General features: G+C 41.2%; 1 protein-coding gene and 2 non-coding genes across 3 annotated transcripts in view; all 3 read right to left on the bottom strand.

Annotated features, from left to right (window-relative positions):
- Positions 1 to 26,020, bottom strand: part of DUSP21 (dual specificity phosphatase 21) — a 200,354-nt gene that overhangs the window by 112,864 nt on the left and 61,470 nt on the right.
- LOC118968949 (small nucleolar RNA U2-30) lies at positions 11,776 to 11,845 on the bottom strand. The gene has a single exon (XR_005056836.1). It is a non-coding gene; the product is annotated as a small nucleolar RNA U2-30 (small nucleolar RNA).
- LOC118968950 (small nucleolar RNA U2-19) lies at positions 12,021 to 12,100 on the bottom strand. Its single transcript, XR_005056837.1, has one exon. It is a non-coding gene; the product is annotated as a small nucleolar RNA U2-19 (small nucleolar RNA).

The raw sequence follows: 26,020 nt of genomic DNA, 5'->3' as shown, positions 1-26,020 counted from the left end.
TCCATCCATGTTGCTGCAAATGGTTGGATTTTTCCACTTCTTATGGCTGAGTAGTATTCCATTGTGTATATGTACCACATCTTCTTTATCCATTCATCTGCAGATGGACATTTAGGTTGCTTCCAATTCTTGGCTATTGTAAATAGTGCTGCGATAAACATAGGAGTGCATCTGTCTTTCTCAAACTTGATTGCTGCGTTCTTAGGGTAAATTCCTAGGAGTGGAATTCCTGGGTCAAATGGTAGGTCTGTTTTGAGCATTTTGATGCACCTCCATACTGCTTTCCACAATGGTTGAACTAATTTACATTCCCACCAGCAGTGTAGGAGGGTTCCCCTTTCTCCACAGCCTCGCCAACATTTGTTGTTGTTTGTCTTTTGGATGGCAGCTATCCTTACTGGTGTGAGGTGATACCTCATTGTAGTTTTAATTTGCATTTCTCTGATAATTAGCGATGTGGAGCATCTTTTCATGTGTCTCTTGGCCATCTGTATTTCTTTTTTGGAGAACTGTCTGTTCAGTTCCTCTGCCCATTTTTTAATTGGGTTATTTGTTTTTTGTTTGTTGAGGCGTGTGAGCTCTTTATATATTCTGGACGTCAAGCCTTTACCAGATCTGTCATTTTCAAATATATTCTCCCATACTGTAGGGTTCCTTTTTGTTCTATTGATGGTGTCTTTCGCTGTACAGAAGCTTTTCAGCTTAATGTAGTCCCACTTGCTCATTTTTGCTGTTGTTTTCCTTGCCCGGGGAGATATGTTCAAGAAGAGATCACTCATGTTTATGTCTAAGAGGTTTTTGCCTATGTTTTTTTCCAAGAGTTTAATGGTTTCGTGACTTACATTCAGGTCTTTGATCCATTTTGAGTTTACCTTTGTATATGGGGTTAGACAATGGTCCAGTTTCATTCTCCTACATGTAGCTGTCCAGTTTTGCCAGCACCATCTGTTGAAGAGACTGTCATTTTGCCATTGTATGTCCATGGCTCCTTTATCAAATATTAATTGACCATATATGTTTGGGTTAATTTCTGGGGTCTCTAATCTGTTCCACTGGTCTGTGGCTCTGTTCTTGTGCCAGTACCAAATTGTCTTGATTACTATGGCTTTGTAGTAGAGCTTGAAGTTGGGGAGTGAGATCCCCCCTACTTTATTCTTCTTTTTCAGGATTGCTTTGGCTATTCGGGGTCTTTGGTGTTTCCATATGAATTTTTGAATTATTTGTTCCAATTCATTGAAGAATGTTGCTGGTAATTTGAGAGGGATTGCATCAAATTTGTATATTGCTTTCGGCAGGATGGCCATTTTGACGATATTAATTCTTCCTAGCCATGAGCATGGGATGAGTTTCCATTTATTAGTGTCCCCTTTAATTTCTCTTAAGAGTGACTTGTAGTTTTCAGAGTATAAGTCTTTCACTTCCTTGGTTAGGTTTATTCCTAGGTATTTTATTCTTTTTGATGCAATGGTGAATGGAATTGTTTTCCTGATTTCTCTTTCTATTGATTCGTTGTTAGTGTATAGGAAAGCTACAGATTTCTGTGTGTTGATTTTGTATCCTGCAACTTTGCTGTATTCCGATATCAGTTCTAGTAGTTTTGGAGTGGAGTCTTTAGGGTTTTTTATGTACAGTATCATATCATCTGCAAATAGTGACAGTTTAACTTCTTCTTTACCAATCTGGATTCCTTGTATTTCTTTGTTTTGTCTGATTGCCATGGCTAGGACCTCCAGTACTATGTTAAATAACAGTGGGGAGAGTGGGCATCCCTGTCTGGTTCCCGATCTCAGTGGAAATGCTTTCAGCTTCTCGCTGTTCAGTATAATGCTGGCTGTGGGTTTATCATATATGGCCTTTATTATGTTGAGGTACTTGCCCTCTATTCCCATTTTGCTGAGAGTTTTTATCATGAATGGATGTTGAATTTTGTCAAATGCTTTTTCAGCATCTATGGAGATGATCATGTGGTTTTTGTCTTTCTTTTTGTTGATGTGGTGGATGATGTTGATGGATTTTCGAATGTTGTACCATCCTTGCATCCCTGGGATGAACCCCACTTGGTCATGGTGTATGATCCTTTTGATATACTGTTGAATTCTGTTTGCTAATATTTTATTGAGTATTTTTGCATCTACATTCATCAGGGATATTGGTCTGTAATTTTCTTTTTTGGTGGGGTCTTTTCCTGGTTTTGGTATTAGGGTGATGTTGGCTTCATAGAATGAGTTTGGGAGTATTCCCTCTTCTTCTATTTTGTGGAACACTTTAAGGAGAATGGGTATTATGTCTTCTCTGTGTGTCTGATAAAATTCCGAGGTAAATCCGTCCGGCCCCGGGGTTTTGTTCTTGGGTAGTTTTTTGATTACTGTTTCAATTTCTTTGCTTGTAATTGGTTTGTTTAACTTTTGTGTTTCTTCCTTGGTCAGTCTTGGGAGGTTGTATTTTTCTAGGAAGTTGTCCATTTCTTCTAGGTTTTCCAGCTTGTTGACATATAGGTTTTCATAGTAGTCTTTAATAATTCTTTGTATTTCTGTGGAGTCTGTCGTGATTTTTCCATTCTCATTTCTGATTATGTTGATTTGTGTTGACTCTCTTTTTCTCTTAATAAGTTGGGCTAGAGGCTTATCTATTTTGTTTATTTTCTCAAAGAACCAGCTCTTGGTTTCGTTGATTTTTGCTATTGTTTTATTCTTCTCAATTTTGTTTATTTCTTCTCTGATCTTTATTATGTCCCTCCTTCTGCTGACTTTAGGCCTCATTTGTTCTTCTTTTTCCAGTTTTAATAGTTGTGATGTTAGACTATTCATTTGGGATTGTTCTTCCTTCTTCAAGTGTGCCTGGATTGCTATATACTTTCCTCTTAAGACTGCTTTCGCTGCATCCCACAGAAGTTGGGGCTTAGTGTTGTTGTTGTCATTTGTTTCTATATATTCCTTGATCTCTATTTTGATTTGTTCATTGATCCATTGATTATTTAGTAGCATGTTGTTAAGCCTCCATGTGTTTGTGAGCCTTTTTGTTTTCTTTGTAGAATTTATTTCTACTTTCATACCTTTGTGGTCTGAAAAATTGGTTGGTAGAATTTCAGTATTGTGGAATTTACTGAGGCTCTTTTTGTGAGCTAGTATGTGGTCTATTCTGGAGAATGTTCCATGTGCACTTGAGAAGAATGTATATCCTGTTGCTTTTGGATGTAAAGTTCTATAGATGTCTATTAGGTCCATCTGTTCTAGTGTGTTGTTCAGTGCCTGTGTGTCTTTACTTATTTTCTGCCCGGTGGATCTATCCTTTGGGGTGAGTGGTGTGTTGAAGTCTCCTACAATGAATGCATTGCAGTCTATTTCCCTCTTTAGTTCTGTTAGTATTTGCTTCACATATGCTGGTGCTCCTGTATTGGGTGCATATATATTTAGAATGGTTATATCCTCTTGTTGGACTGAGCCCTTTATCATTATGTAGTGGCCTTCTTTATCTCTTGTTACTTTCTTTGTTTTGAAGTCTATTTTGTCTGATATTAGTACTGCAACCCCTGCTTTCTTCTCACTGTTGTTTGCCTGAAATATGTTTTTCCATCCCTTGACTTTTAGTCTATGCTTATCTTTGGGTTTAAGGTGAGTTTCTTGTAAGCAGCATATAGATGGGTCTTGCTTTTTTATCCATTCTATTACTCTATGTCTTTTGATTGGTGCATTAAGTCCATTTACATTTAGGGTGACTATTGAGAGATAAGTACTTATTGCCATTGCAGGCTTTAGATTCGTGGTTACCAAAGGTTCCAGGTTAGCTTCTTTAGTATCTTACTGCCTAACTTAGCTCGCTTATTGAGCTGTTATATACACTGTCTCGAGAGTCTTTTCTTCTCTCCCTTCTTATTCCTCCTCCTCCATTCTTCATATGTTGTGTGTTTTGTTCTGTGCTCTTTTTAGGGGTGCTCCCATCTAGAGCAGTCCCTGTAGGATGCCCTGTAGAGGTGGTTTGTGGGAAGCAAATTCCCTCAGCTTTTGCTTGTCTGGGAATTGTTTGATCCCACCATCATATTTAAATGATAGTCGTGCTGGATACAGTATCCTTGGTTCAAGGCCCTTCTGTTTCATTGCATTAAGTATATCATGCCATTCTCTTCTGGCCTGTAGGGTTTCTGTTGAGAAGTCTGATGTTAGCCTGATTGGTTTTCCTTTATAGGTGACCTTTTTCTCTCTAGCTGCCTTTAAAACTCTTTCCTTGTCCTTGATCCTTGCCATTTTAATTATTATGTGTCTTGGTGTTGTCCTCCTTGGATCCTTTCTGTTGGGGGTTCTGTATAATTCCATGGTCTGTTCGATTATTTCCTCCCCCAGTTTGGGGAAGTTTTCAGCAATTATTTCTTCAAAGACACTTTCTATCCCTTTTCCTCTTTCTTCCTCTTCTGGTATCCCTATAATACGAATGTTTTTCCTTTTGTATTGGTCACATATTTCTCTTAGTGTTGTTTCATTCCTGGAGATCCTTTTATCTCTCTCTATGTCAGCTTCTATACGTTCCTGTTCTCTGGCTTCTATTCCTTCAATGGCCTCTTGCATCTTATCCATTCTGCTTATAAATCCTTCCAGGGATTGTTTCACTTCTGTGATCTCTTTCCTGACATCTGTGATCTCCTTCCGGACTTCATCCCACTGCTCTTGCATTTTTCTCTGCATCTCATCCCACTGCTCTTGCATTTTTCTCTGCATCTCATCCCATTGCTCTTGCATTTTTTTCTGCATCTCTGTCAGCATGTTCATGATTTTTATTTTGAATTCTTTTTCAGGAGGACTAGTTAGGTCTGTCTCCTTCTCAGGTGTTGTCTCTGTGATCTTTGTCTGCCTGTAGTTTTGCCTTTTCATGGTGATAGGGATAGTTTGCAGAGCTGGTACAAGTGACCGCTGGAAGAGCTTCCCTTCGTGTTGGTTTGTGGCCTTTTCCTGGGAGAATTGCGACCTCTAGTGGCTTGTGCGGGGCAGCTGTGCGCAGACAGGGCTTCTGCTTCCTGCCCAGTTGCTTTGGGGTTTATCTCCGCTGTTGCTGTGGGCTTGGCCTGGCTGGGGCTGTTCCTCCAAAATGGTGGAGCCCCGTTGGAGGGGGAGCGGCCAGGAGGCTATTTATCTCCGTAAGGGGCCTCTGTGCTCCCTGCTGCCCAGAGGGTTAGAGTGCCCAGAGATCCCCAGATTCCCTGCCTCTGGTCTAAGTGACCTGTCCTGCCCCTTTAAGACTTCCAAAAAGCACTCTCCAAACCAAAACAACAAGCAACAATGAGAGAGGGAACAGAGAGAATGGGAAAAAAAAAAAAAAAAAGGAAAAAGCAAGCGATTTTTTTTTTTTTTTTTTTTTTTTTTGTCCTCAGGTGCCGGTCCCAGGCACTCGCTCTCTGGTCCTGCTGCCCTGTCTCCCTAGCACCAGGGTCCCTGTCCTTTCAAGGCTTCCAAAAAGCACCCACCCACCGGTCCCGCAGGGAAGGAACGCTCGATATTCTTTGTCCTCAGGCACTGGTCCCAGACACCCGCTCACCAGTCCCGCCGCCCTGCCTCCCTAGCACCGGGGTCCCTGTCCCTTCAAGGCTTCCAAAAAGCACTCGCCAAAAAGAGAGAAAAAAAGGGGAAAAATGCGCGATTTCTTCCGTCCTCAGGTGCCGGTCTCAGGCACCCACCCACCAGTCCCACAGGGAAAAACGCGGGATATTCTTTGTCCTCTGGTGCCGGTCCCAGGCACCCGCTCACCAGTCCCGCCGCCCTGCCTCCCTAGCACCGGGGTCCCTGTCCCTTTTAGGCTTCCAAAAAGCACTCGCAGAAAAGAGAAAAAAAAAGGGGAAAAACGCGCGATTTCCTCTGTCCTCAAGTGCCGGTCTCAGGCACCCGCCCACCGGTCCCGCAGGGAAAAACGGGGGATATTCTTTGTCCTCAGCGCCGGTCCCAGCCACCCGCTCACCAGTCCCGCCACCGTGCCTCCCTAGCACTGGGGTCCCCGTCCCTTCAAGGCTTCCAAAAAGCGCTCGCCAAAAAGAGAAAAAAAAAAAAAAAAAAGGGAAAAACGCGCGACCTCCTCCGTCCTCAGGCACCGGTCTCAGGCACCCGCCCCCAGGTTTCGCAGGGAGAAACGCGGGACATTCTTTGTCCTCCGGCGCCGTTCCCAGGCACCTCCTCACCGGTCCCGCCACTCTGCCTCCCCAGCAACGGGGGCCCGTCCCTCTAAGGCTTCCAAAAAGCGCTCGCCAAAAAAAAAAAAAAAAACCGCTCCGGTTTCTCTCCACCCGCCGGGAGCCGGGGGGAGGGGCGCTCGGGTCCCGCCGGGCTGGGGCTTGTATCTTACCCCCTTCACAAGGCGCTGGGTTCTTGCAGGTGTGGATGTGGTCTGGATGTTGTCCTGTGTCCTGTGGTCTCTATTTTAGGAAGATTTTTCTTTGTTATATTTTCATAGCTCTATGTGTTTTTGGGAGGAGATTTCCACTGCTCTACTCACGCCGCCATCTTGGCTCCGCCCCCAAAATACTTTTTTAAATTTGGTCTTGGGAAGTTGTCAAAAGTTTTTAAGGCACTTGCCTAAATAGAATTATAGTTATTAAATAATACTTATTATTTAACCAGAATGATAATAAGGAAGTTCAAAAGCAAATGCAGAAGGTTACATAGTTAGCAACACCTAGCTTAGTCTTTTTAATATTAAGATCTCACCTTCCCAAACACTCAGACAACTCATTGAGACTTTAAGCATGAGAAACTATTTTGATAAAACAATTAGAAAGCCTTTTGCAATCTTTCAACATTAAGAGCAGACTAACAGTTTAAGAAAACTTTGTCTTTTTAACTGAAAACAAAATTCTAATTTTGCTGTGTACTTGACATCAAGACCCACTTGCTTTAATTTCACATAGCATGACTATATCAACTTTTCCACAAGTTTTCTACAACTTTCCTTTTACATTCAGTGTTCTTCCCCTTTAAATAAATAGCTGTACTTTAGAACAATTACCTTCTTTTACTCTCAACAAAACGAATTTCCATTCTTTATACTTTCTCTTATTAAAACACACATTTTTAACATACCAAAATATTTTCCTTATTATATTAGTTTTCATTAGAACTTAAAACCATTTGATACTTTAACTTTCAGAGAACACTGAAAAATAGGCCACTGTAAACTGTTACACCAGCATTTTTCAGATTGATACATTTATGAACATTTTATCATTTTTGGCAACTTCCTTACAGCACAATTTCTCATTAAGTACAAAATATGTCTATATAACTTAGCAAACTTTAAGAATTTTGGTTACCACAAAAATTCTCAGGCTATTTGCAGATATATACATTGTTATACATTAATACAGTATTATTATTAAAAAGTTTATTTGCTACACTTGTTTACTTATTTTTAGCAACCATGCTAGATCACTTACAAAACTTCTACCAAACATTAGACAAAGTCAAGCTTTTCTTTAAGCATTTTCTTGAAATATTTAACAGGTAACATCAACTTAAATGACTTCAACTTTGGCAGCTAATAACTATAAGGACATGTCCATCAGTTAAGCTTAAATTAGCATTAATGCATAATATTTTTTATTAGATTTTCTGGAAGTTTTATAATGCCCAATTTTCACAAGTGCTTGTTTTTAAGTTAATTTTTATCAATACCATTAGGAGGTAGAAATATTTTTTAGTTACACATTTAGACACACAAACATACAGACCAAGACATAATGACTAGAGCTAGCAACACTTTTCATATAAAAACATATACACAGACAAACTGACATAAAGATTTGAGTTTCTAATATTCAATTGTCTTCTTTCTTTTTAGCTTACTTGATCAAAGTACTTCAGTTTTCAAGAATACACTCCAAGGGAAAGCAGTTTACATAACTGGGTTAAGGTTTAGAAGGCTTCAGTCCAGGGGGCTTTGCGCTGCACGTCTGCAGCATATGCTTAAGTATCTGCAAATAGGACTCGGCTGTTTCCGGCCCCCATGATACTCTCAGAGATTAAATGATTCACCGCCCCTCACCTGTTTCACACGCACGTTTTCTTGCTGCAGCTGTCACGTTCTCCTCCATACTTCAGGTCCCTGTTCAGGCTCCACTTGACGGTGCCTGCCGTCGAAGTCGAACAGTCTGAAGGGGAGGCATGGAGCTGAATATATGTACAACTCACTCTGAGAGGATGCCCCACGTTGGGTGGCAGATGTAGTGTGCTGCTCATCTTCTTTGGGTGAAATGAGAGAACAAAAAACACAGACAACACAGACAGACAGACAATGGCTGCAGCCCCGATGTGGCACAGCACCTTTATTTTTATACTGCCTTTCTCGGACCTCAGCCAAGTGCTATACTCATCTTTTCCATCTCAGGAGGGGACAGGCCAGAGCACCTTGTTGATTTTCTTAGAAGCTGCCTGGTAAGCAGGGGTGGTGTTTTCACACATCCTCAAGGTCTCCCTATTTTCAGAGTGAGGAGTCTTGGCTCATCTTCAAGGACAAGATACGTTTTTGTGGGCAGATAACTTCCAAGGACTGCACTGGTTGTTCTCAAGCTGGTGCTTTTCCATGCTGCGTTCAGACATGGGGGAAGGTCCTTTCCCATTCTGCCTGCAAACATGTGAGAAGACAAAGGCTGTCCCCTACAGCTGTGTTTTATTATTATTTTTTAATCATGAAAGGGTGTTGAATTTTTTCAAATGCTTTTTCTGTCTTTATGGAGATGACCATGTTTTTTTTAATTCTGTGATATGATATATTATTACATTAATTGATATATGGATGTTAAACCTTGCATTCTTTGTTTGATAAATCCCACTTTATTTTGATGTACGACTGTTTTTATATGTTGCTGATTTGGTTTGCTAGTATTTTGTTGCAGATTGTTGCATCAGCATTCAAAGAGATATTGGTATATTTTTCTTTGTATATTGGTTTTTCTTTTCTTGTAGAGTCTTTGACTTTGGTATCAGGATAATGCTGGGCTTGTAGAATGAGTTGTTCCTTTCTCTTCCATTTTTTGGGAGAATATGAGAAGGACTGGTGTTAATTATTCTTTAAATGTGTGATAGAATTCACCAGTGAAGCCATCTGGATTTGGATTTTTCTAGTTGGGAGGTTTTGTATAACTGATTCAACCTCATTGCTAGTTCTAGGTCTATTAGGATTTTCTATTTCTTTTTTAATCCATTTTGGCAGTTCATGCCTTTCTAGGAATTTTTCCGTTTCCTAATTCTATTATCCATTATCTAATATAATTCCATTATCTAATCATTTGCATATAATTATTTTTATTTCTTTATAATTATTTTTATTTCTGTAAAGTTAATATTAACATCCCCTTTTTCATTTTTGACATGAGAAATTTGAGTCTTTTCTATTTTCTTCTTGACCAATCTAGATAAATATTTGTCAATTTTGTTGATCTTTTCAAAGAACCAGCTTTTGGTTTCATTGATTTTATCTATTGTTTTTCTATTCTCTATTTCCTTAATGTCCACTCCAATCTTTATTATTTCCTTCCTACTGCTTATTTTAGGTTTAGTTTGCTTTTCTTCTCCTAGTGTCTTGAGGTGGAAAGTAAAATTATTCATTTGAGGTCATTCTTGTTTTTAAATATAGGCATTTGCAATAATAAATTTCCCTCTAAGCATTACTTGAGTTGCATCTCATAATTTTTGGTATGTTTTCTCTGAATTTTCATTAATCTCAAATTTCTCTGAATTTCTTTATTGATTTTTTTCTTTGCCCTATTGATAGTCTAAGACTGTGTTTTTTAATTTCCACATGCTTTTGATTTCACATATTTCTTTCTGTTATTGACTTCAAATTTCATTTTACTGTGGTCAAAGAGCATACTTTCCATCATTTCTACCCTTTTAAGTATATTTAGGTTTATTTCATGGCCAAACATGTGATCTATCCTGTAAACTAGAGAATAATGTATATTCTCCTATTGTTAGATGTTCAATAGATGGCTATTAGGACTAGTTATTTTATAAAACTGTTCAAGTCTTTTATTTCCTTGTTGATCTTCTCTCTAGTTGTTCTAACCATCACTGAAAGTAGATATTGAAGTCTTCAACTATTGTTGTTGAATTATTTATTTCTCCATTAAGTTCTGTCAGTTTTTGATTAATATATTTTGGTGCTCTGTTGTTTTATATGGTGCAAATGTGTTTATAATTGTTATATCTTCCTGATGGGTCAACATATTTACCATTAGAAAATGTCCTATTTATCTCTAGGAACAATTTGGTTTTAAAGTCTATTTTGTCTCATATTTGTCATTTGTATGGCCACTCTAGCTTTCCTACGGTTGTTGTTTGTATTATATGTCTTTTTCTATCCTTTTGCTTTCAGTCTATTTGTATATTTAAATCTCTTGCAGACAGTATATATTGGGTCTTTTTTTCTTCCAGTCTGTCTGAAAATCTGTGCCTTTTGATTTATTTAATCCATTTTCATTCAATGTTATCATTTATATAATTGGATTTATATTTGCCACTTAAACATTTTCTATGTCTCTGTCTTTTTTGTTCCTCTATTATCCCTTTAATGCTTTCTTTTGCCTTCAGTGAATATTTTCTAATGGATTATTTTAACCTATTTAATAATCTTTCCAACTGTACATTTTTTGTTTTTTCCCTTAGTATTTGGTCTAGAGCTTGACTTACCAGAATCTACTTCAGATTTATATTAACTTAATTCCAGAAAGCTATAGAAATGTTACTACTATATATCTCTATTTCCTATTTCTCCTTTTTATGCTGTTTTTTAAAATCCATATTATATGTACATATGTTAAAATTCCAATAACGTATTATTATAAATATTACTTTACATAATTTTATATCTTCTAAAGAAGCTAAGTGAAGAAAGTATAAATTTATAATGTCTGTTATATTAAACTTCTTATTTAGTAGTTCTGGTTCTCTTTACTTGTTCTTATGGATTCATGTTATCATCTGGCATCATTTCATTAGTCCAGTACTACTTTGTTACCGCCTACCTCCCTTGTGCTCTTTTTGGCATACCTATTACCCTTTCATATGTTATAGGTCCAAGAGTATAATTATATGCATATTGTTTTATTCAACTATTCTTAAAATCAGGAGAAGTATGCATTTATACTATCTTATATATTTACATAATTACCTTTACAAGTGCTCTTTTTTGGTGTGTGTGGATTCAGATTATTGTTTTGGGTCATTTGTTCTCTGTCTGAGGAACTCCCTTTAGTATTTCCTGTAAGGCAGGTCTGATCTCAACACATTGTCTCAGTTTTTTTTTTTAACTTGGGGATGTCTTTCTTTCACCTTTATTTTTGAAAATTAACTTTGCTGGATATAGAATTTTTAGTCAACAGTATTTTTCTTTTAGTACTTTAAATATGGTTTTCCCCTCCCCTGACCTAAACCCCAAAGTTTGTTCCTTGTTATTTGCTTGCTTACATTTTTAGTGACTGGCTGGATTATTTCAATGAAGTTTATTCAACACTTTCCCCCTCCCCCTCACCTCATGTGAAGTCTCTGATGTTGATCTTCAAGGAGTGCAGCATAGGGTATGACCAAAGACACTCTGGGATGACAATGGTTTGCTAAGCAGTCTCTTGGATTGTCTCTTTCCCGCTGGATGCCCAGCTGTTACACTGCACTAATTACCAGCTGATTGTTTTATTGTTTTCAACAATGTCTTGGTACATAAATTCTCCACAGACTGATGTAATCATATCCAGCATTCTTTGGAAGTACAGTTCTGTTTTATTTTGTTTTGTTTTGTTTTGAATTCTGAGCTCAGATCAAGTGTAGAAACTTTCAGAGTTATGAAAGTCAATATTAAAACCTTTTCATCATTGCTCAGAATTGATTAGCCTTTCATACATACACATACTCCCCCTACACCCTCCAGTCTCATTCATCAGTCAGCAATTCCTCAGTTATCCACTGTCACCTTTACACACACACACAAACACACACACAGACACACACACACACACACACGGACATAAGCCCTTTTTACTTTATACTTTTGCTTCTCAGAACCACAGAGATCATGCATCAGGTAAACTAGAAGGTCTTCTGATGCTCAGATTTGGTTATTTTCATCACCGATCCACTTAGAAAGAGAAGATCTCAGAGAAGAAAGTTCTTGAGGTCAGTGCTTGAGATTTCTGATTCTAGGAGGGCTCCTCCCAGCTGTCTCCTCCTCTGGTTCTCTAGGAAACTAGCCAAGCTGCAGTTTAGCCTAGATCTTTAATCATTTTACCAATTCCATCCTAAATGACTTTCACCACAACCTTCACTCTTTTTGAGAATGCCCTAGGCTTAAACTTCTCCATACTCTGTTGCAAATGAAATCAGTTCCTTTGAGAAGAAATTCAGAGTTCTCTGTTTTATAGCCTGGGGAAAATGTCAGCACTATGGCTCTGGAACTGTGGGTAGGAACAATGGTGTGCCTCTCCCTGAATGGCATCCCCAGTTTAGAAGCTGAGTACTTGGTGTAGGAGGGTAGTAGCCTCAGGTATTCTTACCTTGATGTCCCCACAATGAGCCTTTGATTTATAAGCTGGGGCAAGGGCAATTGGGGCTTCACTATTCTCAGTAGGGCTGCATCCAAGGTAGAACTTCCATCCCACAAGTTGGGGCTAATGGAAGAAGGGAACCCCTACCTCTTGGCTGCGCTTTTCTGTAACTTAGTCTCAGCAGCAGGTAACTGGGGGCAGGATGAGAAATCTAGGAAGCTAGCCCTCCAACTAGGAGCTGAGAAGAGTCCTGTATTCTTCACTATAGCATTCTAGAGTGCAATTTCTGTCTTGATGAACTGGGAAGGTGGAAGGAGAGAATAGATCTTGGTTCAAAACCACAGATTCTATCTGTCTTTACCAAGTTGTAGCTTTTCTTAAATAAATGTTTCTTCAATTGCTGTGTGCTCTTTAGGATCATTTCCATGGGGTTTGGATGATTATTTTTAAAAAATAAGTTTCTCTGGGGGAAGGTTTTGTGGAGCTCTTCACACTGTCATGCTGGAAATGGTAATCCTTGCCTTTGATTTTTACATTGATCTATGACTACTGGTTTTATGGATTTTCTCCTTTAGGCAAAAGTTAAGGTAATGAATTATATCCAGTGTGAAATAATGTCATAGACTCAATTGCCTTAATAAACTAGTAGACCAATTTGAAGAATTTCTATGAAAAAGGAACCATAGCTGATAGGTTAACATGGAAAAAGAACCATACACAGAACACGGTACCTGGGAGATTGACTCACTGTATCATGATGGGCTACACACACCTTTTTTCTTTTCAAATACAGCAGGTCTTTAAATGATAGAGTACTTGATTGAGTTGATTTAGTGATTATGTCAAATGCACCCAGGAAGGAACAGAGTGAATCAAATTTCTGGTTCTGTACAAAGGTTTAAAAAAAGTTTTAAAAAAATCTTTATTTCCTACATAACTTTTGGCATTTCTTTTTTCACCTTTTATTTCCCACCTTTTGAGAAAAAACTTTAGTAACCAATTTGTATTATAGCTTGACTTATTCCATGGACTTGTTGAGTGGCCAACTTTGCAAATATACTTTTCAGGAAGAATTGTTATGTCAGTAGCATTGATTCTTTCCAGCAGTGATAATGGCAGGGTACCTAGATGGTGAGTTTTGAATATCGAGTTCAGATTGGAGGACCCATATTGAACTTGAAGGATTTACCTAGTTTGAAGGTTTATAAACCTTACTCTGGGTTTATTCCTTATCCAAGATGATCAAATGGCATTCTGTTTTAGTTCCCTCTCTTTTTAGTTTTTATTCCTCAAGTCTTTAGCTCATAAACTATTTTTAAATTAAGAGACTAGAAAAGAAGGGCAGGATTATCATTTCTTTAGTTTGGGAACATTATCCCATGGTATAAGGTCATGATTAGTTTATCATAAATGCTTACTTTGCAGTCCCAGTTATTATTGACTATATGTTTGAAATAAAAACCAACTAAAGCATATATTGTTGTTGTAGCTATACTAATAAGTATAACAATGCAAAAAATTATCCAAAGACAAAGTCTCTTCTGAGATATATGCTGGCAGAAATAAGAGGATAGTATATATGGTTTTCTAAGATTGCACACCAGAAACAATATAGGCATCGATGGCTTTCATTTCCTTGGGTAATAAGAATGCATGTGTAGATAAGCAGAACAAGTAAAAAGCATTCATGCCAGTTACCTGGTCATCGATTCTGAGATTTCACCTTTGACCATGGAATTCCCTCCAGAGTCAGTGTTGGTAAAAACAAAACCAAAAAAAAGCATATATATATACACATACACATATATATTGCATATATATATACATATATGTATGTGTAAATATATATATCAGTGCAGTTTTTTTTTTAATCAGTTCTCCATGGAAACAGAGTCCCTGGTGAACTGGTTAGTAGGCAACAAAAGCCTCCAGAGAATTGCTGTTTCATTCCTTTGCTAAGGCTACAAAAATCACCTTCTTGAAACATGTTCTTGAAAAAATTAATTGGTAACAAATTTCAATGTTCTAAAATTCTATTAAAATGCTAACTGATTTCTTTCAGGAATGGCTTGTTTCAGCTTCCAGAGCAGTATAAATTTTTACTATTTGCAGTGCAAGCACACACACTTACAGAGAATTATAGGCATGTAGTTATAGTTTTAAAGTGAATATTATTTAAGTATTGAAGGGTATAGAATTATATTCATCGAAATGTAGTGAAAGTACAGAGACATACAATAATAAGTGGATGGAAGTATTTGCAATAAATAGTTCAAGGTAATCACTGCATTATGATTGTGCTGCAGATTAGAAGAAAATATAATGAGGTCTCCATTTAATTAGAGCACTTTAATTCTGAGCCAGATTAGGGGCAAAGGGCACTTCAGAGAAGTGCTAGTTCTACTATAGAAGTGGGTGAAAATTGTGTTCTGGAAAGATTCTAATTTGAGTTTAGGAGTAGCAGTGCAATGAGAGAATTTTCACCTCTTACTCCATCACTTAGTTGTGTGTACAGAGGATAGAATCTCTGTGCTAAAACTATGCAAATAATCCTGACTGGAGCATGCATGTCTACCGATCAATCCCCATCTATTCTTCTTAACTTAGCTGATGTTATTGCTCCATAGAGAACCTGTGCTCTAGCCAAACATCCTTGGCCTTGGCACTGGAAATAACATGAAAATTTCCTGAGAACATGTATGTTAAAGCGCTTGGTGCTGTTAAGCCTTGGTGAAATGAGAGCCCATGAGCAAGGAAGCTATTCATCTAGATTCTTTGGAGCTGCTCCAGGTCAGCCCCTGCCCTGATTCCTGGGAGGCCTTGAGTTCCAGCTTCTTTCAGCCTAGTACATCCGCACTGTCAGTAGACCCCAGAATGGCTGCCAGGGTCTTCTTGTGTGACACAGTGAAACCCTGTTCTGGCCCTCCTAAATCAGTGCCCAGACTGTTTCTGACCCTTCCCACCTCCAGGTTATGGATTTGCACAGCCCTGAAATGCCCAGAATCCAAACCTATCTTCCCTTCTAATTCCCTTCCTCTAATTCCCAGCTTCCAACCTTGAGGTCTCAAAAGTCACTTTCACCTCTGAATTCCTCTGATTCTAATTGTCTATGGAACTCACAAAACAATTCATGGTTGGGTGTTGAAGTAATACATCATATACTTCTCTTCCCAGTAAAACTGTATGTTCTCTTTGAGGAGAGTTCCTTCAAGGCTCTTTGCATCTTCAATGACTACCATAGTGCCAGCTGCCTAGTGGTAGTTACATAATGTAGTGGTTAAGAGTGTGGGCTCTGACTACTGACAATAGCCAAGATATGGAAGCAACCTAAGCGTCCATCAATAGATGAATGGATAAAGAAGATGTGGTACATATACACAATGGAATATTATTCAGCCTTAAAATAAAAAGAAATCCTCCCATTTGTAACAACATGAATGGATCTAGAGGGTATTATGCTCAGTGAAATAAGCCAGGTGAAGAAAGGCAAATACCAAATGATTTCACTCATTTGTGGAGTATAAGAACAAAGAAAAACTGAGGGGACAAAACAGCAACAGACTCACAGACTCCAAGAAAGGACTAGTGGTTACAAAAGGGGAGGGGCTGGAGAGGGAGGGAGAAGGGGATTAAGGGGCATTATAACTCCCAATCACAATATAGGTAGGTCATGGGGAAGGTACTACAGCACAGAGAAGACAATTAATGACTCTATAACATCTTACTACGCTGATGGACAGTGACTGCAATGGAGGGGGTGAGGACTCGATAATATGGGTGAATGTTGAAACCACTGTTGTTTGTGAAACCATCATAAGATTGTATATCAGTAAGACTTAAAAAAGAAAGAGTATGTGCTCTGTCTGCATGAGATGCATTGCAAAGGGGCATAGAGACTGGCAGATACCACCTTGACCAAATCATCAAAGTTAACATCACCAGAAATGAGACCAACTTAAACCGTGTGCCTCTGGATAGGATGCACAGAGAAGGACAGTGTCATTTTTGTCATAGTCTTGCCAAAAATAGATAACCTGAATCTAAACATGAGGAAACATCAGACAAACCAAACTGAGTGATGTTCTATAAAATAACTGGCTTGTACTCTTCAATCATGTCAAGATCGTGAAAGACCAAGAAAGACTGAGAACATGTTCCAGGTTAAGGGAGATTAAAGTAGTGTGACAATTGAATTCAATGTGTGATCAAGGACTTGACGCTGAACCACATGACTTTTTTCTCTAACAGACATAATCAGAAAAATTGGCAGAATTGAAATCAGATCTGAAGACCCAATAATAGTATTTTACAATGTTAATGGACAGTATAGTGACAATTACACCATGTTTATGTAGGAGAATGTCCTTGTTTCTAAGGAACACACACTGAAGAATTTAGGGGTAAAGAAGCTTCATGTGTCCAGTATACTTCAAAAATACAATTATTTTTTAGATTATATATATGTGTAATATGTATTACACACAACACATACAAATATACATATATACACATAGAGAGGGATAAAGCAAATTATGGTAAAATGCTAATGTTGGAGAATCTGAGAACAAGTATATGGAATTCTTTACACTATTCTTGCAACTTGAGATGTGATATTATGTCAAAATAAAAGTTTTATTTGTTTGTTTTTGTTATTTTTTGAAGTGTGGACTGCGGTATCAGGCTTCCTGGATTGGAATCCCAGCTTTGCCACTTACTGATCCTATAACTGTAGGCAAGTTTCTAGGTCCATGCTGCGCTCAGTTTCCTCATTTGTATTATGAAGATAATATTAGTACTGACTTGAGCAGGCTGCTCATGAATTAAGAATTAGTTAATCTTAATTCTGTGAGAATTAAGCACTATGAACTGCTCAGCAGGTGCTTGGTCCTGAGTTAGCTCTTGGTGAATGATAGCTTCCATTATTAAATGGCCCAGTCTGTGTCTTCAGCTATTGATGATAAGATGCTGCTGGGAAATCCTGAATGTTCAGGGTCAGGAGGGAACACTATAGACCATTAGTCTTGCCTACTTACAAGGAGCCTTACTAGCTGCTATGGCTACTGAACACACATGGGGGCTGTTGTCTCTAATTTTTTAAGATGCTTAAGATATTTAGATTGAAGAGGGCTCAGTTACCTTTGGACCCCCATCCAGGGCTCAAGCACAATAGGATGGTCACCCTACAGGTAGGTGACCCATACCTGTCCATTAGGATGCCACCAGGCCCATTCCCAGAATGTGCTTGAACACATTGCCAGGTGAACCACACAGGCTTTGGGCTGGGTGCAGGTATCTGTCCTATCTCTTACCCAATAGAGAACTCTTGTGAATATCTCAGAATTTCACGTGCTTGATTAACCCTGAGTCCTAAATTCAGAGGATGTCTACCTGGAAGGCAGAAGAATAATTATAGAATTATCTAGACCAAGTCCCTTATTTTACTACAGAGGAAACTGAGGCCCAGAAAGCTGGTGAGATGTGCTTGAGATTACTTTGTGGGCTCTATCAGAGAGAGGGCGGGAACACGTTTCCTAACTCTTATGTCATTGTCCTTTCCATTAGGCCATATTGCTTTGAAGCATTGTGATTGATAGAGTCAAGAGAACTGGAGAGGCAGGTGTGAAGGGAACAGCAGGAACAAGGGGCAGTGCAGGCTCATACCAGTCAGAGCTAAAGGCCTCTCTGCTGAGACACTGTCTTGCCAATGGGTTCCAGCCCCGGGCAAGTTCACTATGGATTCAGTGAGAACAAGAAATGACAATGGAACATTCTTGGGGTGAAAGAGTTTACTACCCATCTTGTTCTCCCAGCGATAGGTCGAGCACTAGAATTATATCTGCATCCAACAGTCTGCAGGTCTATAATCCTCCTTCCTCTCTGCCTCTGCCCAGAGCACTGGGCAGAGCTCTTCATGTAGTGACTTAGTCAATAATAGCTTATTGCCTACAGGTGTGGAAGCAGTAGCCTAGCAGCAGGCCAGTTACATCATCAAGTAGTTTAGGTTCAGGTGAGGATCCTGGCCATAGCACCTTCACTTTATCCACTGACACTGTGAGGACCCCATGTCACAGCCATGCTGGAAAAATAAGATGGCAACATTTGCTGACATTTGGGTAGTAGGCCCAGGTGGTGAATTTAATGTTTCCTCAAACTTAGTTGTGTTTCTACTTCATGGACCAAAATAAAGTGTTCGGAATTCAGTATACCATTTGCTCCTCTGGTTTTTATATCCTTTTTCTTATATCTTAATCAAGAGGCTTATTACCACTTTCTCTGGATCTAAGCTTCTGCCAGATTGCTTCAACATCTCCCTAGTTTCTACTTTGCTATGACCATCCTGGACTTGAGATACTAGTGTGGCTTTTCTGGAAAGTTTACAGCTGACCTTGACCTTGACTAAGTTATGGAGTACAGGCCTGGTGTAGGAGGTATGTGCAGACTTTCATTTTGTTATTGGTTAAGAACTCTATTTCCAAAACAATTTGAATGTGACTTGGAAAACCATAGACTCTAGGAGCTGGACATTTCTTTAGGGCTCATTCCACCCAATGAGGGACTTCTCTGTGTGTCTGACACCTGACAGTAAGAACAACCAAGTTTTATCAAATTCTCCTGGAAAGAAGGTGATGCAATTAACATAGAAAAACATGCTACTGGGCATCTGAAAGAACTGTTTTTCCTTACCAGCATATGGCTGCAACTTTGATGGAGGGTCTCAGGGCTGAAGAACTAAGTGAGCAGCTAATGACAACCAAATTCTAGAATTCTCGGCAAAAGCAATCTGTTTTGACTGGAGCAGGCACCGAAAAGAAAGCAAAGCCCATTGCTGAATTCACTATGAGGCTTATGTTATTTGCATGACAAGGTGTTAAGACAGATTTTAGAATCTTGCATCAGCATCCAATGAAGTGATATGGTGAATATCACATGAGGGGCTATTGCAAGTATCTTCCTTTCTATTATATATCTACTGTGGGGAAGTTGGGGTTCCTATGGCCAGGATCCTCACTGAACTTAAACCACCTGATGATGTAACTGGCCTGTTGCTGGGCTGCCGCTTCCACACCTGTATGCAATAAGCTATTATTGCGCTATATAGAGAGCTCAGCCTAGTGCTCTGGGAGGAGGCAGAGATGCTAGTGCTTGATCTACCACTGGAGAACCAGCCAGGTAATAAACCCTTTCACCCCAAGAACATTTTGCTGTCAATTCCTTTGGTCACACTGAATCCATAGCGAACTTGCCCAGGGCTGAAACCCATTGGCAAGACAATTGGCGAAAGTCGGCAGGGTTCATTGTTGACCAAGGGAAAAGACAGGCTGCCCTTATGGGAGGGGTACTTCAGGGGGCTGCCCCTGTGAATGGGGATACAGTGGATCATCCCCCAATGGGTATGTGGTCTGAGGTGGCTTGCCTCCTAGAGGACTGGGCCCCACCCCAGGACTGGAGGCAAGTGGAGGTGACACCTGAGGCAATAGGGGTGGCTCTTGATATAGTAAATAGATCCTTTGAGAAGCAGAGTTCCCATGAGGCAGCGGGGACTGTGGGTTGGCTGCTTCTCACAGTCTTAAAAAGGACTACAGAGGAGACCCAAGAAATGGGGGCGCAAGAACATGAGCTGCAAACTTCAGTAGATTCCCTGAGGAGGGAAGTGGCATTGTTGCAAGAGGTGGCACTAGAACGTGGGCTGCAAACCTCTGTGGATTCCCTGAGGAAGGAGATGGCCTTGATGCGGGAGGAGGCAGCACAAGAACACCAGTAGCAAGGTGCCATTGGAGTCAAGACGGTAGTGCTGCCAGGTGTTCTGAAGGAGGAAGAGGCCATCAAAGAAAAGGATGAACTCCTGAGGGAAGCAGAGGTGGAGGTGGCACGAGAATATCAGCTGCAAAGCATTGAGCTGAAGGTTAGAGACCTTCTGAAGACAGAGGTAGTGTTGCTGTGAGGCACAGTAGAAAAGGTAAAGATTGTAGCAGAGGAGGCACTTGGGGGAGGGGAAAGGTGCCATCAGCCCTGGAAATGGAGGAGCTGGAGCAGGATGAAGGGGTGGTGCCAGAGGCACTGGCGCCTCCTGTATTGAAAGCACTCCCAGTGGTTGTGAAGAAAATAAAGACCCAGCAGCTTAAAGTTCCCCAAGGAGAGGAGCAGCCCCCTCCCCAGGTCGTGGAGCTCTCTATGGTCCACCCCTATACTTAGGCTGAGCTGGTGGATTTGGGCTCCCAGTTTAGGCAGAAGCCCTCAGAGTCAGTATCAGCTTGGCTCCTGCGTCTGTGGGACTTAGGGGGTGGATGGAATTGTTCTGTTGGGATTAGAGATGGGAAAGCTGTCTTCCCTGACAGTGCAGCCTGCCTTGAGGCAGCGATTGCAAAATGCACATCAGACCCCAGGGAGTCAGTCTCTCCTCGATTGGCTTATGGCTGCACTTCATGCTGTGTGGCCCAATCCAGGTGATCTGCCATCCTCTCCTATTAGAAGGCAGACATATGCTGAGCTCCAACAGGTGCTACTAGAGCTAGGCATAAGAAATGCGATCTATAGTCCAGAGAATTATAACACAGATGAAGAGATTTTCACTACAGGGATGAGAAATACTGTAATTCAAATGGCTCCTACATCCCTCTTTGGGTCTCTAGTGGCCATTCTTTCCCCTCACTTAGGGCAGCCCATAAGCGAGGTGACACATACAGTAGCAGACTTGAGAGAGGCAGAAGCAATGAGAATCCGGAAAGAAATAAGACCTGTTACTCACAAGAAGAATTAAACGGACCCTATGAAGGTTACGAGGACCCAGATGTGGATTGATTTAGTACGGGCAGGAGCAGATGGAAGGAAATTAGATGGGAAGTAAAATAGGATCTTACTAGAGTGCTATGGCAATAGCTGAAACCAGAGCAGCAGTTCCAGCCATTAAGACCAAAGAGGCAGAGGTCAGAGACACAGCCATGAGTCTGGTCTGTGTGTTTGCAAGACTTCCTGCTGGAGAACGAACCAGCCTCACTTGAGCCCACACAGGAAGGTGATTGGGGAACACAGTTTGACTGAGGGAAAGGTCAAGGTATCTGCCCTGAGGGACCAGGGGGAGACCGGAGGCCACATGTTGAAATAGCTATCCATTGGTCCCCAGTGAACATACAATGTGTCCTGGCTCTGGTGGACACAGGGGCTGAATGTTCACTGATTCATGGTAACCCTGAGTGGTTCCCTGGGATCCCCACTATCATAGATGTATATGGGGGAAACACTATCAGGGTGAAAAAAGCCCAAATCCCTTTGGGAACAGGGCATCTACCCCCAAAAGAGTATACTGTGTATATATCTCCTATTCCTGAGTATATATTGGGATTGATATCCTGCAGGGTCTATGGTTGCAGACCAGTGCAGGTGAGTTCAGACTGAGAGTACGTGTGGTGAAGGCAGTTCTGAGGGGACATGCTAGGCACCCACCCATAGCTTTGCCTGTGCCTCCATGGGTGACTAACACCAAACAATACAAACTGCCTTGAGGGCATAAAGAGATTGGAGAGACTCTCCAGGAGTTGGAAAACGTCAGTATTATAAAGCCCACCCATAGTCCTTTCAATTCCCTAGTGTGGCCTGTAAAAAAGCGAGATGGCTCCTGGCGTATTTCTGTGGATTATAGAGAAATGAATAAAGTCATACTCCCTATGTATGCTGCTGTCCCCTCTATTGCAGGTTTGATGGATACCTTCAGCCGTGAACTAGGAATGTACCATTATGTGGTAGATCTTGTTAATGCCTTCTTTTCCATTGACATTGAGTAGGAAAGTCAGGAACAGTTTGCCTTCATGTGGGAAGGACAGCAATGGACTTCCACCATTCTTCCATAGGGATACCTCCACAGCCCCACCATCTGTCACAGACTTGTAGCCCAGGACTGGGTTACATGGGAGAAACCACCAACAGTGCAGCTGTACCATTATATTGATGATGTCATGCTCACATCCAATTCTCTTTCAAATCTAGAAGGTGCAGCACCTAGACTGCTGCAACATTTACAGGAGAAAGGATGGGCTGTGAACAGCACCAAGGTTCAGGGACCTGGTTTGTCTGTTAAATTCTTGGGGGTCATCTGGTTGGGTAAGACCAAAGTTATACCAGAAACAGTTATAAACAAAGTCTAGGCCTTTCCTACCTCCACAACTGTAACATTGCTACAGGAATTTCTGGTTCTTCTAGGCTGCTGGAGAGTGTTTATCCTACACTTGGCACAAATTCTAAAGCCCTTATACCAGTTGGTATGAAATGGCGTCAGGTGGGACTGGAATGAGACATGTGCATCTGCCTTTACTACAGGAAAATGGGCACTCAAGGCTTTGCAGGCCTTGAGTGTGATAGACCCATCAAGGCCCTGTGAGCTGGATGTTCATGTCACTGAAGATGGTTATGGCTGGGGTCTCTGGCAGAGCTTGAACGAACTTGCCAACCTGTTGGATTCTGGTCACAACTCTGGAAGGGGGCAGAGGTATGATACACTTTGATAGAAAAACAACTGGCTTCTGGCTACAGAATCTGTCACTGGAATGGCCCCGATAAAGGTAATAACCACCTATCCCATCTTGGGGTGGGTATGAGACTGGACCCAAAAGCCAAGAGTGGTGTGGCACAAACACCCACACTGGCAAGTGGGGTGCTTACCTACAGCAGTGTAGTGCCCTCTCTAGTAGCCCCTTGAGTGAAGAACTCCAAGGCTTGTTGGGGCTGGTAACATATACTAGTGAAAAGCAGGAAGAACTTACTTTTCAACCATTAATAGCAGAGAGTCCCTCTCAGAAGGGAAGAGCCCCTATACCCAAACATGCATGGTACACAGATGGCTCCAGCCATGGGCAGCCCCCAAAATGGAGGACCATAGCTTTCCATCCTAAGACTGACACAATATGGATGGAAGATGGTGAGGGGAAGAGCAGCCAGTGTTCAGAGTTGCGGGCCATGTGGCTTGTGATCAGCCAGGAGCCCTCCCCTATAGTTTTCTACACTGACAGCTGGGCTGTCTATGAGGGCTTGACCCTGTGGCTACCAGCCTGGTACCATGCCAACTGGCTGGTTGGTCACCGACCCCTTTGGGGGCAAGAATTATGGCAAGACTTATGGGCCTGTGGTCAGACCAAAATAATTACAATATACCATGTGACAGGACATTTGCCACCGGCATCCCCAGGAAATGATAAGGCAGATAAATTGGCCCAGATACATTGGTTAGAAGGAAAGCCTGCTTCTGATGTAGCCCAATGGCTACCTCAGTGTTTGTTGCATGCAGGGCAAAAGACAATGTGGGCTGTAGACCGTCGATGGGGCTTGACTTTGACCTTTGAACAAGTTAGTAGAGCCTGGCAGGAGTGTGTCGTGTGCTCTAAAAGAGACTTACACCGAGTTCCACAGCAACATGGAACAATAGCTAAGGGGTCTATACCCCTCGTCAGGTGGCAGATAGACTATATTGGGCCTCTACCTGTGTCAGAGGATATCGGTACACGATGACGTGTGGACACAGCTACTGGACTTCTGGTTGCTTTTTCTACCTGCTGTGCAGACCAGCAGGTGACCAAAAGAGGCCTGGAGCATCTTTTTGCTGCCTATGGCCGACCACAGATGATTGAGAGTGATCAGACCCCCCATTTTACAGGAAATACACTGCAAGAATGGGTACTACAGCTGGGAATCAAGTGGGAGTTTCATGTGCCATACAATCCTACTGCGGCAGGCATGATAGAGGCACAATGGCTTGTTAAAATCCAGACTAAAGTTAGATACCAATAGTCTGTGGGGATGGTCAGTCTGCTTATGGACTGTACTACGACATTTGAATGAGAGACCCCAAAAGGGAGCTTTGAGCCCCGTAGACATGTTAACACATATGGCTACCTCCCCCATACGACTGCAAGTACATATCAAGGAAGAATCACTGAAGCCAACATTTGGCCACCAAAATAACATCTTGCTGCCAGCACCAACTGCACTGAACCCCGGAGACTCCACTGAGTGGATGTGGCCTTGGACCTTTCGACACATGGACCAACTATGGCTGGCTTTCCTGGCACCTTGGGAACAAGGCCTGGAAGCTGGCCTCCTGTGTATTCCTGGAATAACAGCAGAGTGTCCCCCAAAGGTCACAGTAGTATATCCTGAATGGCCAGAAGGTAAGAGCATCTTATGGGGCAGTTTTGTTTTATCATTATGGCCAGTGCATGCACCTCCAGTAGCACTATATATAGACCCTTCAGTAACCCCCATGGGGAAAGGAGTAATAGTATGGTATACTAGGCCTGGAAAGGCCCCCCTTCCTGCTACAGTCCTATCACAGGAACACTCTCTTGCATGCATCCTACCTGATGGACAAGATTTTCCTGTGTTGGTGGTGGTAAAACATGTGTCTTATTGCCCCTAAAGTCTTTGTGGATTGGAAACTTCTTCTGGCTTGAAGATTATTATAATTTTTGTTATTAGGAACCTCCTCTGGCTTGAGGATTATTATAATTTTTTATCAAAATCTTGCTGTATCTTAATTTTTATTATCTCTAAGTTGTTATCCTCTGTTGCTATTGTGGAATCTGGTTACAGTGCTCCAGCTTTCTCACACAGAGACCATTGCAGAAGATTGAAAGCATGTAGATTGTAAGGCAGGAATCCTGGAGGGGTGGAGTGTGGGGAAGTTGGGGTTCCTATGGCCAGGATCCTCACCGAACTTAAACCACCTGATGATGTAACTGGCCTGTTCCTGGGCTGCTGCTTCCACACCTTTAGGCAATAAGCTATTATTGCACTATATAGAGAGCTTGGTCCAGTGCTCTGGGCGGAGGCAGAGACACTAGTGCTCTACCTACTGCCAGAGAACAAGCTGAGTAATAAACCCTTTAACCCCAAGAACACTTTGCTGTTGATTCCTTTGGTCACACTGAATCCATAGCAAACTTGCCCAGTGCTGAAACCCATTGGCAAGACATCTACATACACACACACACACACACACACACACACACACATATACATAAGTACCTTCAAAATATCAGGAATCAGCATCTCTGAATTCGAGCTAACAACATTGCTATTTAAAAAAATCAGATAGCCATATCCCAAACCCAGAATCTTGACTCAGGTCTTAGGTCTGAAGATATTCTCTTAAGGACAACATTTAGACACCTAAGCTGCTAGATTCTCTCCTGGTAAGTGCAATGCCTTTCTGTCATGAAAAAAAATCTAAGCTTTGGAGATATTTAAGAAGTTTATTTCTTTAATTAGTGATGTGAGAAATTCTGCTGGCAACGGGAGCTCTTTCCTGCCAGCAGCCTTTGGATTCCAGTGGAGGGTCGGCCTGCCACCTCTCCTTCGAGCAGATGGCCAAAGGCACAGGACCCCCATGGACTCAGGCTTCTTCAGCTCTTCCTTCACTAGGGGTGGTGCCAAGGGCAGAGCCACTGGCGGCAAATACCCCTTGAGCACCAGCATTTGCTCCAGGGGGAAAATGGGGAGTAAACGGTCACCCAGAAACCCAAATGC

This window comes from Manis javanica, chromosome X (genome assembly GCF_040802235.1).
Source record: "Manis javanica isolate MJ-LG chromosome X, MJ_LKY, whole genome shotgun sequence".
NCBI classification, from domain to species: domain Eukaryota; kingdom Metazoa; phylum Chordata; class Mammalia; order Pholidota; family Manidae; genus Manis; species Manis javanica.
This window is presented reverse-complemented; position numbering and strand designations above follow the sequence as displayed.